The sequence below is a fragment of the Emydura macquarii genome, unplaced genomic scaffold (assembly GCF_026122565.2).
Source record: "Emydura macquarii macquarii isolate MOO-44397 ecotype Brisbane River unplaced genomic scaffold, CSIRO-AGI_Emac_v2 contig_2473, whole genome shotgun sequence".
Lineage (NCBI taxonomy): Eukaryota > Metazoa > Chordata > Testudines > Chelidae > Emydura > Emydura macquarii.
The window spans coordinates 38,909,704-38,925,203 of record NW_027132610.1 but is presented as its reverse complement, the minus strand read 5'-3'; the positions used below and the strand labels follow the sequence as shown (position 1 = coordinate 38,925,203).

Genomic DNA, 15,500 nt, shown 5'->3' with positions numbered 1-15,500 from the left:
ATCCAACCTAGACGTCCCCCACTGCAACTTGAGACCATTGCTCCTTGTTCTGTCATCTACTACCAGTGAGAACAGCCTAGCTCCATCCTCCCTGGAACCCCTTTTCAGGTAGTTAAAGGCTGCTATCAAATCCCCCCTCATTTTTCTCTTTTGCAGACTAAACAAGCCTAGTTCCCTCAGTCTCTCCTCATAAATCCAGGCCCCTAATCATTTTTGTTGCCCTCTGCTGGACTCTTTCCAATTTGTCCACATCCTTTTTGTAGTGGGGGCCCAAAACTAGACACAATACTCCAAATGATGCCTCACCAGTGCTGAATAGAGGGGAATAATCACTTCCTTCGATCTGCTGAGAGTGCTCCTACTAATGCAGCCCAATATGCCATTAGCCTTCTTGGCAATAAGAGCACACTGCTGACTCATATCCAGCTTCTTGTCCATTGTAACCCCCAGGTCCTTTTCTGCAGAACTGCTGCCTAGCCAGCTGGTCCCCAGTCTGTGGATGGCAATGCATGGGATTCTTCCTTCCTAAGTGCAGGACTCTGCACTTGTCCTTGTTGAACTTCATCAGATTTCTTTTGGCCCAGTCCTCTAATTTGTCTAAGTCACTCTGTATCCTATTCCTACTCTCCAGTGTATCTACCACTACCCCTAGCTTAGTGTCATCTGCAAACTTGCTGAGAATGCAATCCACCCCATCCTCCAGATCATTAATGAAGATGTTGAACAAAATCGGCCCCCAGCACCGACCCCTGGGGCACTCTGCTTGTTACTGGCTGCCAACTAGACATCAAGCCGTTGATCGCTACCCATTGAGCCCGATGATCTAGTTCAATGATGAACTAGATGATGAGCTCTGTGTAAGCTTGAAAACTTGTCTCTCTCACCAACAGTAGTTGGTTCAGTAAAAGATAATATTACCTCACCTGCCTTGCCTCTCAATTTTCTTTTCGTGAAAATTTAGTTTAGTTACTGTTCCCGATGCTCTGTCTGAACAATGCAAAATACTGTGTTTATGGAGCATCAAGATTCTGCTTTAAACAAGACCACTCATTTATTTTCATCTGTGGTGATATATAACGTTTTATTTATGTTATCACAATAATGTACAATATGACTCTGTTGGTCAAATAATTGTTTACTAACAGGAACTATAAACAAGTGCCATTATGGAGAAGGCTTTCTAGAAAGGGGGTGCCTTACAATTGGACCTAGACACAACCAGGCTTAGGTTCAAGCTGATGGGTTCTGGCAAGGAGTTGTATACACATGGTCCTCCTACAGAGAGCACTGTGTTCCACCGGCAGCCAATACTCTGAACCTGGTGTCTCCAGTTGCACTGTCTCTGTGGAGTATAGCTGGGAGAGTGAGGTGGCCTCTGAGGTACCTAGCTTCCAATTCATTAAACTGTAGATTAAGATCAGAGTTTTGTATTCCAAAGGGAAATGAGGAATACACAGAGACCAGAACAAATATGACATTGGCATTCATCCTTTTAGGGACTAACCCTGTGTCTACTGAAAGCAATGACAAAGCCCCCCAGTGACTTCTATTGTGTAGGTGTAGGCCCTTGCACAGTTTTTTAAAATGTGGATTCCTGTTAGAACGCTGTCATTCATAGGCTCTACTTGTAATGGGATTTCTTTTGTATTGCGTCACGTAGGGTGTACTGTATATTTTTAAAGAATTGGACCTTCTCCGTAAGTGTCATTTTCATTAATCTCACAGTCATTTTCACTGAACACAACAAAATCAAGGCATTTCCTCCCAACCTCCTTTCATGAGACCACTGAGCAATCAACACGGGCCAGTTTTGTTTTACAATTTAAATATATTCTCAGCTTTAAACAGAACAGGCTTTGAATGTTGCATCTGTTTTAAAAGGCAGGAAACACATTCAGGGTAACAAGATTCTGCTTCAACTGCTGTAAATCTAAAGACACAGCTATGACCAAATGTGTCCAGACGATTAGAGCAATACATGTTTGCCTACCAAACAAAGCCATAATATTTGAACCATGCTCAGGTAATTATGGCATCAGTGGTTCCCTGGGGACTTCTAGATATAAGCAAAGAGCCCATGTCTACTTTATGATGTGTTTGCATTCCTGAGAGCATCAGATTATGGCCAGGACTAATGGGCTGAAGATGCTTAAAGCAGGTCTAGTGCAGGTCAAGTGCACTATACCACCATTTCAAAAGCTATCACATTGAGAGAACACCATTCAAAACCTAATTTAAATAATGTTAATGCCTGCCATGAAGATATATTCTGACATTTATAGGTTTAATATCTATTTCTGCACTTTGCTGAAATGGATGGGCTGTGGGCGGATCTATGATTACTGTTACACATTAATAATGTTGAGAGAAAAATCGCGTAGGCAGCTTGCATTATGCCAAGGTAAATACAGATGAGAGAGAGAGAGAATCTACCAAGTAATTTTTGAGATGCCTAAAGGTTTGAGTAAGGGGACATGTGACAGGGTGGACTAGGCCCTGAGGCTCCCTGATGGGGACCTTATGGCCCTGCCACACCCTGCCCCAAAAAAGGGCAGTAGAGAGAGTCCTCCAAGCTGCCTAGAGTGGGGGCATGTGATGCAGCCAATCAGAGAAGTCTGCAGAGAGCAGCCAGTCCAGACCCAGCAGACTCATATAAAGGAGCTGCAGTGCACAGCAGAATTCAGTTCCTTGTTGGAGGAGTCTGGCTGGTATGTCTGGCTGGCTGAGAGAGCCACAGGATGGTGGACAGAGCAGTGCTCGCAGAGACCGGCGGGAGCGAGAAGGCGCTCTGGGCTGGTGGCTGAGATTCAACCAGGACAAGGCCTTGAAGTAAGGGTGCTGGGGCTGTGGGGAAGTAGCCCAGGGAATCATAGCATCAAAGCAACTTAGTTAAAGGGGCATGGTGGATGACTGCTATCTTTTGGGTTTCTGGTCTGGGACCCAGAGTAGAGGGCGGGCCTTGGTCCCCCACACCAGCCACTGGGAAAGTGGCCTGTATGTCTGTGTACTCCAGAAGGGGAAATGAGCTCTTTCAGTGGCCCACTAGGAGAGCTGATGCCCAAAAGGCCCAGAGAGGGCGAGGACATTGCCTCCAGGAAGGAAGCCATGCCAGAGCTGGGACTGTTTGAGTGGAGGGACAATTTGAGAGAGCTCAGAAGGGGCTGAGAAACAATCCAAACCAGGATACTGGGATAGGCCCTACTGGCCTGATTGAGGACCTGAGCTTGAAGCGTTAGCAGCTAGAAACTTTTATAGTCCTTAACTGAAGTGATCTCCAGACCCTGTGTGGCCCCAACAGAATAGATAGGAGAACCCTGCTCAGAGCACAGACGGCTCATCTGATATCCCAGACCACTTGCATTATTTTCTCTCCTTCAACTTTGTTGCACTGGGGATGAATTTCCCTGGAATAGGTTATTTTTGGTGAACAATCTATATATAGCCTCCAGGATGTATAAGCTCCAGAACTCAGGCCTGATACCAAGTCTCAAGGGATGGTTTTGTGCAAAGTCTGCATGATTAGTGGAAGTTCTGAAATCTTATATTAGGGGTTTAATAGACTAAAATAAATATTATTTGACGATACCATGGTGATGGGGACTAGAGAAATCTTGAAGGGTTTGTTTACACTAGAATGTTTTGCCACTTATACTGGTATAGTTACAGTAGCTGAACCACCCTAGTGTGGAAGTAAAAATATAAAGATGGGTATATAGCACACGTTTATTGGTATAACTGAGACCACACTAGTGCTTATACCTGTGTATCAGTTTAAAAAAAAACAAAAAACACCTAAATGACCTAGTTATATTGATATAATTTCTCTAATGTAGATCAGGCCTAAGAGAGGAAGGTGTTTTCACCAGTACTAAGGGGAAAAAACATCAAAGCCTTTTTTCAGCTCATTACAAATGTTAATAAAGTAAACCTTATAACACCCTTTTGGGATAAGTGTGTGTCTGTATGTACACATATATAGTCCCATTTTATAGAGGGGGGAATGAGGCAATTCTGAATCGTCTGTGGGAGAACCAGGTCTTCTAACTCCCCTGTCTTTGGTTTAATCACAGTCTAACCTTCTTCCCCTCACTGACATGTACAAACCAAATAAAATTGCCTAACATCTCCCTCATCCTCTATTTTTCAATTCCTCCATTCTCAGATCTCATCATACGCTTTAATTATCTCCACAGTATTTATTTTTCCTTCTTTCTATTTTTCCTCTTTTATCTCTTCCCCGTCCTCCCCCTGCCGTTAGCTTGTCTTTGCTTTTCTCTTCCTCAAAAATCAAATATTTCTTCCTGTCTTTTTTTCAGTTTTTCTCATTCTGTTTCCAATTGCCCATCTTGTTGCTCTCTGTATTGCTCTGTGCTTGTGCCTGTGACCCCATCTCCTTTTCTCTTCTGGCGTTCTGATCTTTTGCTCTCAGCTCTCCTGTTGTCTAGGCACAAAGATGGACTCCTGTAGTTGTTCCCCCCCCCCCCTCCCTTCTGGCCAGCTGCTCTCCATTTGTGCAGTCTCCCCTTCTCCTTTTCTTCAGCTGGGCTGGAAAAAGAAAGCTTTAGAATAGCCAAGGTTTTTTGGCCATTTCTTAGATTTGGGCTGACTTTACCTGCTTCATATAATGGGAGCAAGATGACACTTCTAAAATAGAATTCTCAGGATGCTGGAGATGTTCTATTTCTGATAGCACCGTGGGCAGTGGAATTTCAGCCCAGCTTATGAAATAGGTTAGAAAAGCCATAAAAAAGCAGAAGAAGCAGACCTATAAGGACTTTTGGTGTTAGACTGATCCATTTGAGTGGATATATCAAACAGCAGAATAATGATAGGGAGCCTTACCAAGTTGAGTATTTTTGGCCTCTGAATATTTGTCCCACTTATTTCACACAATAAACGTGATCCTATCTTTTTCTAATACCACTCGAATGAACTATGGCACCCAGAGAAAAGAAAGCATCATTACAATGCCTTGCTTCATGTGCTAGTTGGCAAATGTGAACTTTGCAGGATATATTTGTTTTTTGCATCACAGTAGTACACAGAAGCTTCAGCCTGGATTGGGGCTCCATTGTTCTGGATGCTGTACAAAACAATAGTAAGAGACATGTTGTGCCTAAGGAAATGAAATCCTGTTTAAGGCAAGCTGCAACAAGTGGTAGTAACAAATAAACAAGCAGATGAAGGGAGTGAGGGAGGAAGGATTAAGGCATTACTGGTTAAGAATGTGGGTTACATTGACTAGCTATGTGTCCAGGCATGTGGTCTCAGCTCCTTAAACATTTTAATTTTATTAACTGTAAGAAATAAACAAAATAAAATTGCAGTTACTTACTGGCCACCTGCCAAGCCATTAGATAGCCTAGCCAAACCCTTAATTATGTGCTCTTAATGCAGGAAAGGGAGGTGATGGGGCTGTGGAGGGGAAATGTAATTTTTGTATTGCATACCTGCTGCGTCATAGAGTAGGACTTGTCTACTTGGTCTGAATATCTAACTCTCAAAACCATTGATCTGTACAATGGTTAAATATCCCTGGTCCATTACTGAGTTCTTGCTCTGTAAACACAAGATAGAGTCCCCAGACAGAGGATATATCGGATATTAAACTGACATGTTTTATCTCAAACAAAAAAAGCCTAATTCACAGCATTAGCTATAAACAGAGGCTGGTTTAATCATCTTGTCAGCTTCTTTAGGAGCAATAGAGGGAGAAGTAAGAGAAAAGGAGGGTTTTATTGAAGCAGGCATCCATAGGCTGCCAGGAACGTCTATGGGCATACACTGTACACATGGTAGCACAGAAGGTGCAGTGAAAGCAGTTACTGAAGGGTTGTGTTCAGTGAAAAATAGCTTCCTGCCCACTCACACAGCCAGTGTATATTGAATCAGATGGAATAAAATATAGACTGCTTCCTAGACAATTAGATTTATTTTAGATTGGCTGTTTGATATTTTAATACCCCCTCCCTCCCCCGTCTCCCAGAGACGTTAAAGCTTCATATGATGAAATCCCAAGTTTCAAGTATGCCACAAATTGCTTAATTCCCTGGACAGCCAGATATGCAGTAGATGATGCTCTGTTTAGTCAGTAATTGAAAATACCAACCCATGAAATAGAGTACATAGCCTCCTTTGGCTTAGATTTGTAGTGCTGCACATATCCAGTCTAGATAGAAATTAAATGGGACACAGGTTCCTCAGTTGTAGTTCAGACTTCTTCCCAGTGGTCTGTAGAGAGCTTGGTTGCTGTCCTTGATTCAGTTCCATCCAAGACACCCCAAGAAGGAGCTGTCAGTCAAGATCCTTGTTCTATAAAAGGAGCTGTTTTTCCTCCTATGTGACCTGAGTCCAGAGTCAACTGAGGGAAGATATGAACCATCCTCTTATCTCCCCTATATGCTGGAGGGAAATGAGGTGGGATCCAAGCCTTGTCCTCTGTCAAAGGAAGTACTCTGGGGACCTGGCAGGGAGGCATAGAGTTGCCAAGGCACTGAGGACTGCACCAGAAGTAAGCGCGCAGAGCCAAGGAAATGAACCAAGGTACAGTGGGGAAGCAGGAGTGTGGAACTACAAGGGGAAGAAACATAGGGGCTATGGGGAAAGAGAGATACTGAGGAAGGAAAGAACCAGGGCTTGAGGTGAGTGGCATTGGGAGGTGGCAGGGAAGCTAAAGGAGCAGCAAACAGTGTGAGGAGAATGAAATGAACTAGATTGGGAGTGAGGGGAAATGGAACCGGTGTGTCTGGGTGGTGTCCCCAGCTCTACTCGTGCAAGGAAATGTTGAGGTTGCTAGGGGGAGCTGGGCAGTCACCAGTTGGAGTGTGATGTGGAGGGGAGGTGTCCATGCTAAGAAAACCTCGGAAATAAAATGAATACTTAACAAAACAACAGGACACTAGATGTACAAAATTGAATAGCTACCAATAATTTTCAACTACCAAGAGGATTGTTTGGGGGAAATGGCGCCAATGCCTTCAGCTCTCGCTGAAAAGGCCTGGATTTATAAGCATTGAGGAGGACAGAATGAAAGATAGTGTAAAATTTAGAAACAAAAGGGAGATGGTCCATTGCCTGCAGAAATAATTAGCACTTCTGAGACTCTTCCTAACCACAGACTTCCATTTGCTCCTGTAACAAAAGGGAATTGCAAGTGCTTGTCACTTGTGAGGAACAAGACCGTAGGGAGAAGAACCCATGTGACATGCTTCTAGCAAACCTGGAAATATTTAAACTCCTCTGGGATCAAGTTTAATTTTGATCTTCTTGTATATTAAGGAAATTTGTGGTGACGTGTCTAGTGTCGACATGCTGCACTGACATAAACAAGGCTGACAATGGTGCAGCGTAATCTGGTAATTTACAGATGTAAATGCCACCCGGGCCTATGGCCAGATGAAACTGCACCAGTATAAGCCCTCTTTGTGACAGTGCAGGGGTTTGCACTGATGTAGCTACACAGATGCAGTTAGTGGAACAAATTTCCTTAATGTACACAAGGCCTCAGACTGGATTTGTCAAAATGTTTACAAACCCCTCTCATGATTGAGGATGATTTATGTTTCTGTAGCAAACCCTCGTGGCTTTGTTTTTTCCCTGGATGAAACTAGATGAAACTCAGAAGTTTTCACTCTTTTTTTTTTTTTTGGAATGATAGAAAAGTCAACTCAGTGCAAAACTCTGAATGTGAATGTACAGGAATCAGAGCAGGAGTAAATGTTAGCAAAATCCCTTCCTTTAGGATGAACCCTCCACATGTTATAGCATGCTTGCTTTGCTCTAATGGCTACTTCCAAGTACTGGACACTTAGTATGTCTCCCATTTTAAGTGTAGGCAATACAGTAAATATTGTGGGTAAAGATAAATCCTGGTATGTTAGACATTATTTTTAATGGCACTTGCTGCATTACACTGTTTATTTAGATAAGATTTTCCTGGTTTGCACTCTGGAAGTAGTATAGCAAGATAGTAATGCAGTATTATTAATTTGAGGGAAGGAGGGAGGTAACTTTAATCATGCTTTTGTATTTCAGTGCTAGAATGTATCATAAAAGTTAACACAGCTCTTCAAATTGTTCCTCTTTCTGGAAGCACAGGCTACATAATAGAGATTTAGTGAGCTGTAAACAGGATGTCGTACCATGTCCTCCGTCAAAAATTAATGACTGCAATGAAGATTAAATTATTCTTCCATGAAAGAACAGCGCATACATGGGAGATGTTTGCAGGCAGGCTTAAAATAGGCCATTCCCTGGGGGCAACCTGGAGAGCTTGCCGTCTACTCCCTGTTCCTGGGGAAAGCCTTGGTCTGCCACAAAGGAGAGCTGTGTTTGAGTATTGCAGAAATGTATAACACAAAGGAAGGCTTTTGTTTTTCTTCTTCCAGGTGGGAGCTATTCAGAGCTATCTTAGTCTGTGGTATACACGTAATATGATATTTGGCTACCTGCAGTGTAATCCCATTGCTCCAATTTGCACTGCTGGAGTCCTTTAACTGTCCTTCATTGTTAGAACTCCTGCATTTTGGTCTGTAGGGATTCATTGTGAATTCAATTTATGCACATTTGCAGGGGGGAGGAGATGTGTTTCACAATTGGAAATTGAAAATCTCCAACATGTCTAGACCTAAAATGCTTCTACTAAAATCCTCATCTTTTGATTATTTCTGAATGCTATGTGCACATGTTAGTGGGAAGAAGAAACATGTATTTGCAGAGACAGGTTTGTTCTGATGCTGGCCAGTATGAATAGTCTGGTGTCAAGCAGAGCTATTTAATTTGAGGCATGATTTTCTATCAAGGCAGCTTCTGGGAAATCTGTGCTGTTCCTTAAATTCCATTTTATGCCTGTAGATGGCTGCATGTCTCTATGTAGCATTTCAGTTGCTTGGTTTCAATTAATTCAGAGTATTCCCAGAGCTGCCTGCTTTTACATTCCCCAAGCCTGTTTTCCATATTACCACTCAGTAAAGATGTAAATATTAAACAGAAGACTTCATGCCTTTTGCAAGGGCATGGCTTTTTATGTGATTTCACTCTTGATATCATGGAGAATATTAGGAAACTACATCTTCTATGGAATACGTCATTGTGACCTTTTATTCCCTTATGAAAGAGCTACTAAAAAAATTCAGGCTCAATTATCTTTGTCTTCTCACAGCAATTATTGGTTGGACTCCTGAAAAAGCAGCAGATTTTGTTTTTTGTTTTTATATTCCCCCTCCCTCTTCTTCTTCACTTCATCCACTGAATTTACTTGATTATCTTATTCTATCTTACGTGTTTTCTAACATGAATTCCCTTGTGGGTAAATCTTTGTAGCTATGTAATGCTGTAGCAGTCCAGTCCTGGAAACCTCCCCCTCCCCCACATCTTCTCCTGTTTCTGCAGCCTAATGTTTGAGAGGTTAACATATGTGGTACACGTGGGATGTATAGGATCATAGAAGTTAGAAGGAAAAACCTACTATACTCAGTCCATCTCTCTGCAAGTGCAGAAGCATAGTCCCTTGGTAAAGAATATACCTGTATTAAACAGACACTGCACTTGAGCTTGGATACTCAGTATGTTTGGATGGAAAGTACACTTTGTTTACCTCAAATTCTAATCTGCTTTGAAAATGTTTGGTGAACTTTAACAGTGAAGGGGAGCAGGGGCTAAGAAGTATCCTTGTATTAAAATAGTATAACCTTGTGTTTTTACAAAGATCTGTCTGTTGCAATTTCCTCTCCAGTCCTTCATTTACTTTTTTTTCCTCAGGATACACTCACTCTTTCAGTGAGCTGTGAATGTTGTTGTTGCTTGTCTCAGACTTAATTAAGTAGCTTATATTGCTCTGTTAAAATTACTGAAACAAATAACGTGCGGGAATGTCATTCCATTTTGAAGTTACCAGCACTGGACATCACTATGATTATCTACAGAGTGGCCAACTATAATACTGAGGACGTCAACCAGGTAAATGAATGCTGAATTCAAGGACATTGCGAAAGTCACTAATGTTGAAGTCACACATGCATAGCCACAATAGTCATTGAATAAAAACTCATTTTTCTATTTGTGGTGTTATAAAACAGTGGGTTTTGGAGAGGAAAATGCAATGCACTTTTTCCATTTTAATTTTTTTAGCCTTGTTTGCATCCTATTTTGTGTGGTAGCCATTGGGATTTTGTGGTACAATACCTGGGCTAGGTCCAGAAATTGGATGCACCAGAGAGTTCAGTGAGACATGCAGGGGCATCCCAGTGTGAAGCCCCATGGAAGTCAGGGGTGCAGCTGGGTGGATTTAGTTTAGAATTGAATCCTCTTTCTGTGTTGTAGTTTTATCCAATAATAACCAGAAATCTTTTAGAGTACCATATGACCCCTCCCAAGCCTGTTTGTTCTGGTAGTGGTAATTCCTCTCTGGTCCTGATCTTTACATCAATAGAAGAACATTTTATTTGTTCCTTAATATCAAGAATTTTACCTTTTGTGAGACCTTGCCAAGGGATATACTTGATCATCTGTTTGGATTTACTTTTATTAGAAACCTAGGATCCCTGCTGTTCTGACTGAGTCCACTAAGGACATTTGGGAAACTGATTTCACAGTTAGAATGAGATTTTCAGAATCCTTCCCTCCTCCCCCCCCCCCCCCCCCAACAAAAAAAAAAAAAAAAAAAAGTGGATCTGCTTCTTTGGATTAGATGCAGTGGGTCTGCATTGCCCCTTGTGTAGTCATTTATACTTTTTACAGCATGAATGCAAAGAGAGCGTAAAAACATCACTAAATGAGATTCCTCCACTCACACACATGGTAGCATTTTACATCCACTTTGCACAGGTGCAAATGACTGACAGCTGAGGCTATTGCTGGGGGAGAAAAAGGTATCTACGTACCTTTAGACGGTGGAGCAGACTGGGGGCAGAGAGGAAAGATGGAAAAAACAATTCCTTTGAAAGAAAATGGGAGCGTGTGTGGAGGAGTTTTGCAGGAGAGCCTCGTGGGCTTCCAGAAAGCTGCATGCAGGGCTTACAGTGACTGTTTGCTTTGTTACAGGAGGGAGGAGAGGTGAAAACAAGTGGGAACACAAGCAGCAAAAATATCCTGCTCTAAGCAACCCTTCACCACAAACACACACAGGTAGTTCAGCTGATCCTACAAATCCAGAGGAGAACTGTAGACATTTTAACTGAGGAAGTGTTGGGGGGAGGGGTATTATTTTCAGATGAGCAACTTCTTTCTTTTCCTTTCTCCTGCATGGAGTCAGCAGAGAAGTAGGCCTCCATCTACTAATTCAGCATTGACCAACTGCTGTAGACAGAGCAGTGGACAATGAGAAATCAATTGATAACTGAAAAAGTAAGACATCAAATGGGGAGGGACCGCTGTTCGTAATCTACCACGCTGCACACTTATTTATCTGAAATGAACCCTGCCATAAAGGAACATTCTTTGCCAAATTTGTTTTCAAAGAAAAAACATTTGCTCAGAACTGGTGGCTATGAACATAAATATGATGCGTCAACTTCACTGTCTAGTATTTGCTCAGAAAGACTTGAGTTCTTCAACATATGTGGTCAATGGCAAAAGAACAAGACCAACTTGAAAGTATAGGGTTTTGGGGTTGTTTTTTTTTTAAATATCTTAAATGTCTCCAATATCGACTTTCTTTTATCCAAAAGTTTAGATACATTTCTCATAAATCTCCACATTTTTCCAGGATTTTCAACCCTTGTCACATAACCATCACAATATTTGTTCACGTGACACTACACCTCAGAATAAACTGTTCAAAATCCAAGACTGAGTGAAGCATGGTACAAAAGAAAGGATGAAGCAAGTAGTTAAGAAATAATATACCCTTTCTGCACTTACTGGAGATTTCAGAGGAAGATACAGTATATGATTTTATTGTATGTATAGGAAAATCCTCTAATAGATATAAAGTGGTAAAAGTTCTGTTGCTACCATGTTTTAAAAAAACAAATTTTTGAATATTCTTAATCAGAACAAAAACAGTGGTTGCTTGCCTACATAATCTTTGAGGCCTTGATCTAATCTGTTTCTTGAGGACAAGCCAACGGTGAGTAGGGGGTGCAGGGAAAGGGGAGTGACATGTTAAAGGTATGTTTGTTTGTCAGACATTCCCACTGCAAGGTAGGAAATTGATGTAAAGAAGACTGCCCAACTCATTGTGGGGTCAGGTTTGCTCAGGGTCTCATGCTTTTGAATGTGGTTGTGGTGTTTTCCCAGATTAAGGCTGGGTTTCCTTTTCCTTTTTAATAAAAATTCTTTTTTTTTTTTTTTTTTGTGTTACACACAGACTTGGTGTCTCTGAGTGGGAAGGTATTGCTTGAGAGGTGCCCAGGGGTGGTGAGAAGTTTCCCCAGATTACTGGGTGGGGGCTCAGGCCGGTTCTCTTTTGTATTAAGAGGCATTCCTGGATATTGAACCTGGCCCTTGTTGCTACTGACTCCATTTAACAGAAGGGTTACACAGGTGACACTCCAAGGAGATGAAAGCCTACAGAAACGAACATCTCAGATGGAGCACCCTAGCCTCATTTGAGTCACACCTCACATATCACTGCAAATCTGAAAACTATGAGCTATAATGAAAAGTCACTCTCAAAAGATGCATATCCTTGTAATGGGACTCTCCAAAGTCTTCCTCTCTTTACTGAGGAGCTCAGGCAAGCACAGTTGGCAATTCTGTGTCTTTCTTTGTTCTTTCTGTTAATTCCCCAGCCTCATTCACCCCCTTTCCCTGGAAAGACTGAGATAAAGTGTGATTGATCACCTAGTTGGATCTGCTTCAAATTACTTCATTTAAAATGTTAATCTGGACCAATTCAAGCTCAGGTGAGGGGGTTTAAATAAAATGTCTATTTGCTTAGAATGTAATTTCATAGACCCTCCTCCCTGTTGCTATGTCTGCAGGACTGTGGAAGGTCTTTAATCTTCTGGGGATGTTGATCCCCATGCATCATATTGTTCCATCTCATCAGGGTCAAAAGATCCATGATGGGTAATGTGAAAATTATATGAGCCATGGAGAAACTTTAACCACTGATGTAGTCACACTGGACAAAATCCAAAGCCCATTGATTTCATTTGGCTTTGCATCAAGCCCGTAAAGTAGCTCACAAAGTCATATATATGGAGAGCTATAGTTCTCATTAAAGCTGAAGAAGAAAATATAATTGTACAAGGCTCCTCATGTCACAGAAGGGACAAAATCATCATTTATATTATCTATACGTTCTGACCTTGCATTAATTAGGAGTTTAACTACTAAGAATTTCATTGGACTATATCATAGTAAACTTTTGCTATATTTAACTTCTGAGTCTATCTCATCTACTGCAGGATTGGACCATACAATATTTTTTTTTGCGGGAAGACTATTCCACTGTGTAATGTATTTCATATTTTGGATTATATTGATATTCTAGTTATCTTGTATTAGTTTGTATTGTTTCTGGGATTTCCCACAATGTATTACAGAAAAATAGTATGATTTTCACACCAAAGAAATGACTATCTATAAAAGACAAAAGTAAGATGGAGATAGTTGGTAGAGGAAAAGGGTGATGGGAGTGGCCAGGTCACAATAATAAATGGTATTTGGTTTGTTTGATTTGTTAAACAAAATGTATAAAGTTATGTAAGCTACTCCAAATGATCTTTCTACTATGCTATTGCTGGTTGGCTAGTTCATAGATTCATAGCTGTTAAGGTCAGAAGGGACCGTTACGATCATCTAGTCTGACCTCCTGCATGACACAGGCCACAGAACCTCACCCACCCACTCCTGTAATAGATCCCCAATCTATGACTGAGTTACTGAAGTCCTCAGATCCTGGTTAAAAGATTTCAAGTACAAAGAATCCACGAGCAAGTGACCTGTGCCCCATGCTGCAGAGAAAGGCCAAACCCCCCCCAAAGCCTTGGCCGATCTGCCCTGAGGGGAAATTCCTTCCCGACCCCCAAATATGGCAATCAGTTAAACCCTGAGCATGTGGGCAAGCTTCACCAGCCAGAAATAATTCCCTGTAGTAACTCAGAACCCACCACATCTAACATCCCATCCCAGGCCCTTGATATATTTACCTCTAGTAGCCAAAGATCAGTTTAATTGCCAAATCAGGCTGTCCCATCATACCATCCCCTCCATAAACTTATCAAGCTCAGCCTTGAACCCAGCTAGGTTTTTTGCCCCCGCTGCGCCTCTTGGAAGGCTGTTCTAGAACTTCACTTCTTTGATGGTTATAAACCTTTGTCTAATTTCAAGTCTATTTGTTCTTGTGTTCACATTGATGCTGAACTTAAATAACTCCTCTCCCTCCATGGCATTTATCCCTCAGATGAGAGCAATCATGTTCCTCCCCCTCAGCCTTTTTGTAGGCACCATGGTAGAAGTGGCTCTGCAGGAGGCATTTGAATGAGAAGCATGCTGTGGCCTCAAGGTCTGGCTTTATGCAGGGTGTTCTACATGTGGAGGAGAGAATGGAAGAAAGTGCAGAGATATTTGATGGAGAAGAGGACAAACAGCTTGCTTAGTCTGGCATCACTACTGGGAGCAATGTAATAAAGAATGAGGTAGGGGCCAGAAGAATGCAGGATCTTGAGGGCAAGAATCCAAGCTTGAATTTGTTACAACTAATAAAAGGAGGTCAATGGGCAAAGAAATGGATCCTGTTGTCCGCATTTTGCATGGATTGAAATGGGCAACTTAATTTCACTAACTGTGCACAATGTCACCCTAACCAAACATCAAATATTTATACCTAGATAAAGGAGGTGCTGGCAAAAATAGAGTAAACAATGCTTTACACTTTTCATCTACAAATCTCAATGCACTTCTTAAAAGGTAAATAAGTATCATTATGCCCAAGCACAGCAAGGTTGAGGGACATGGAGTCAACAACAAAGCTGGAGACAGACCTTAGATCTTTCACTCCCAAGCCCATGTCCGATACGCTAAGTAACACTGCCTCCCATTAGTCTCTACATTTATGGAAGTACAATTAACTTTCCTGTCTCGTTTTGCATCCCCTGATTGTTACTCATGGTGCATATGGCTCTGCTAGCTCTGCCACTGAAGAAATGCATTTGGGTTTCTGCTCTGAATTCCCAGACAGTCCTGCTGATCTGAATGTTTTTGAAATGAAGCAAATCCAACTGCACTGGCCTTGCCATGGACACACCCTCATTAACAGCAAAAAATTTCCAGATGTTACACCCTTTGTGCAGACATGACTGTTTTGTAGCTTACATGCTCTGAGTCATCTCATAAAGGACTTCCATACTGGGAACAATATTGACTTGTGTCATTGCACACGTTCATTTTCCCTTCGTAGGTTTTATCATTATTTTTTCCTGCCTTTTGGCTAATTATCAAAGAGATTTGTTTGCTTCACAAAGTACTTTCACTCTGACAGCCCTGTCATCTTCTCCTTTGTCATGTTGTTGTAAAGTTACAATGCTGAATTTATGACACTGCGTTCATTTTCA

The 15,500-nt window shown here is 41.6% G+C and overlaps 1 long non-coding RNA gene across 1 annotated transcript in view; it reads left to right on the top strand.

Moving 5' to 3' along the window:
* The first annotated feature begins 2,699 nt into the window (after positions 1 to 2,699).
* The window catches only part of LOC137162880 (uncharacterized), a 69,965-nt gene continuing 57,164 nt past the window's right edge, over positions 2,700 to 15,500 (top strand). The window contains exon 1 of the long non-coding RNA XR_010922544.1: positions 2,700 to 2,829. This is a non-coding gene — a long non-coding RNA (uncharacterized lncRNA). The remainder of the gene's footprint in view (positions 2,830 to 15,500) is intronic.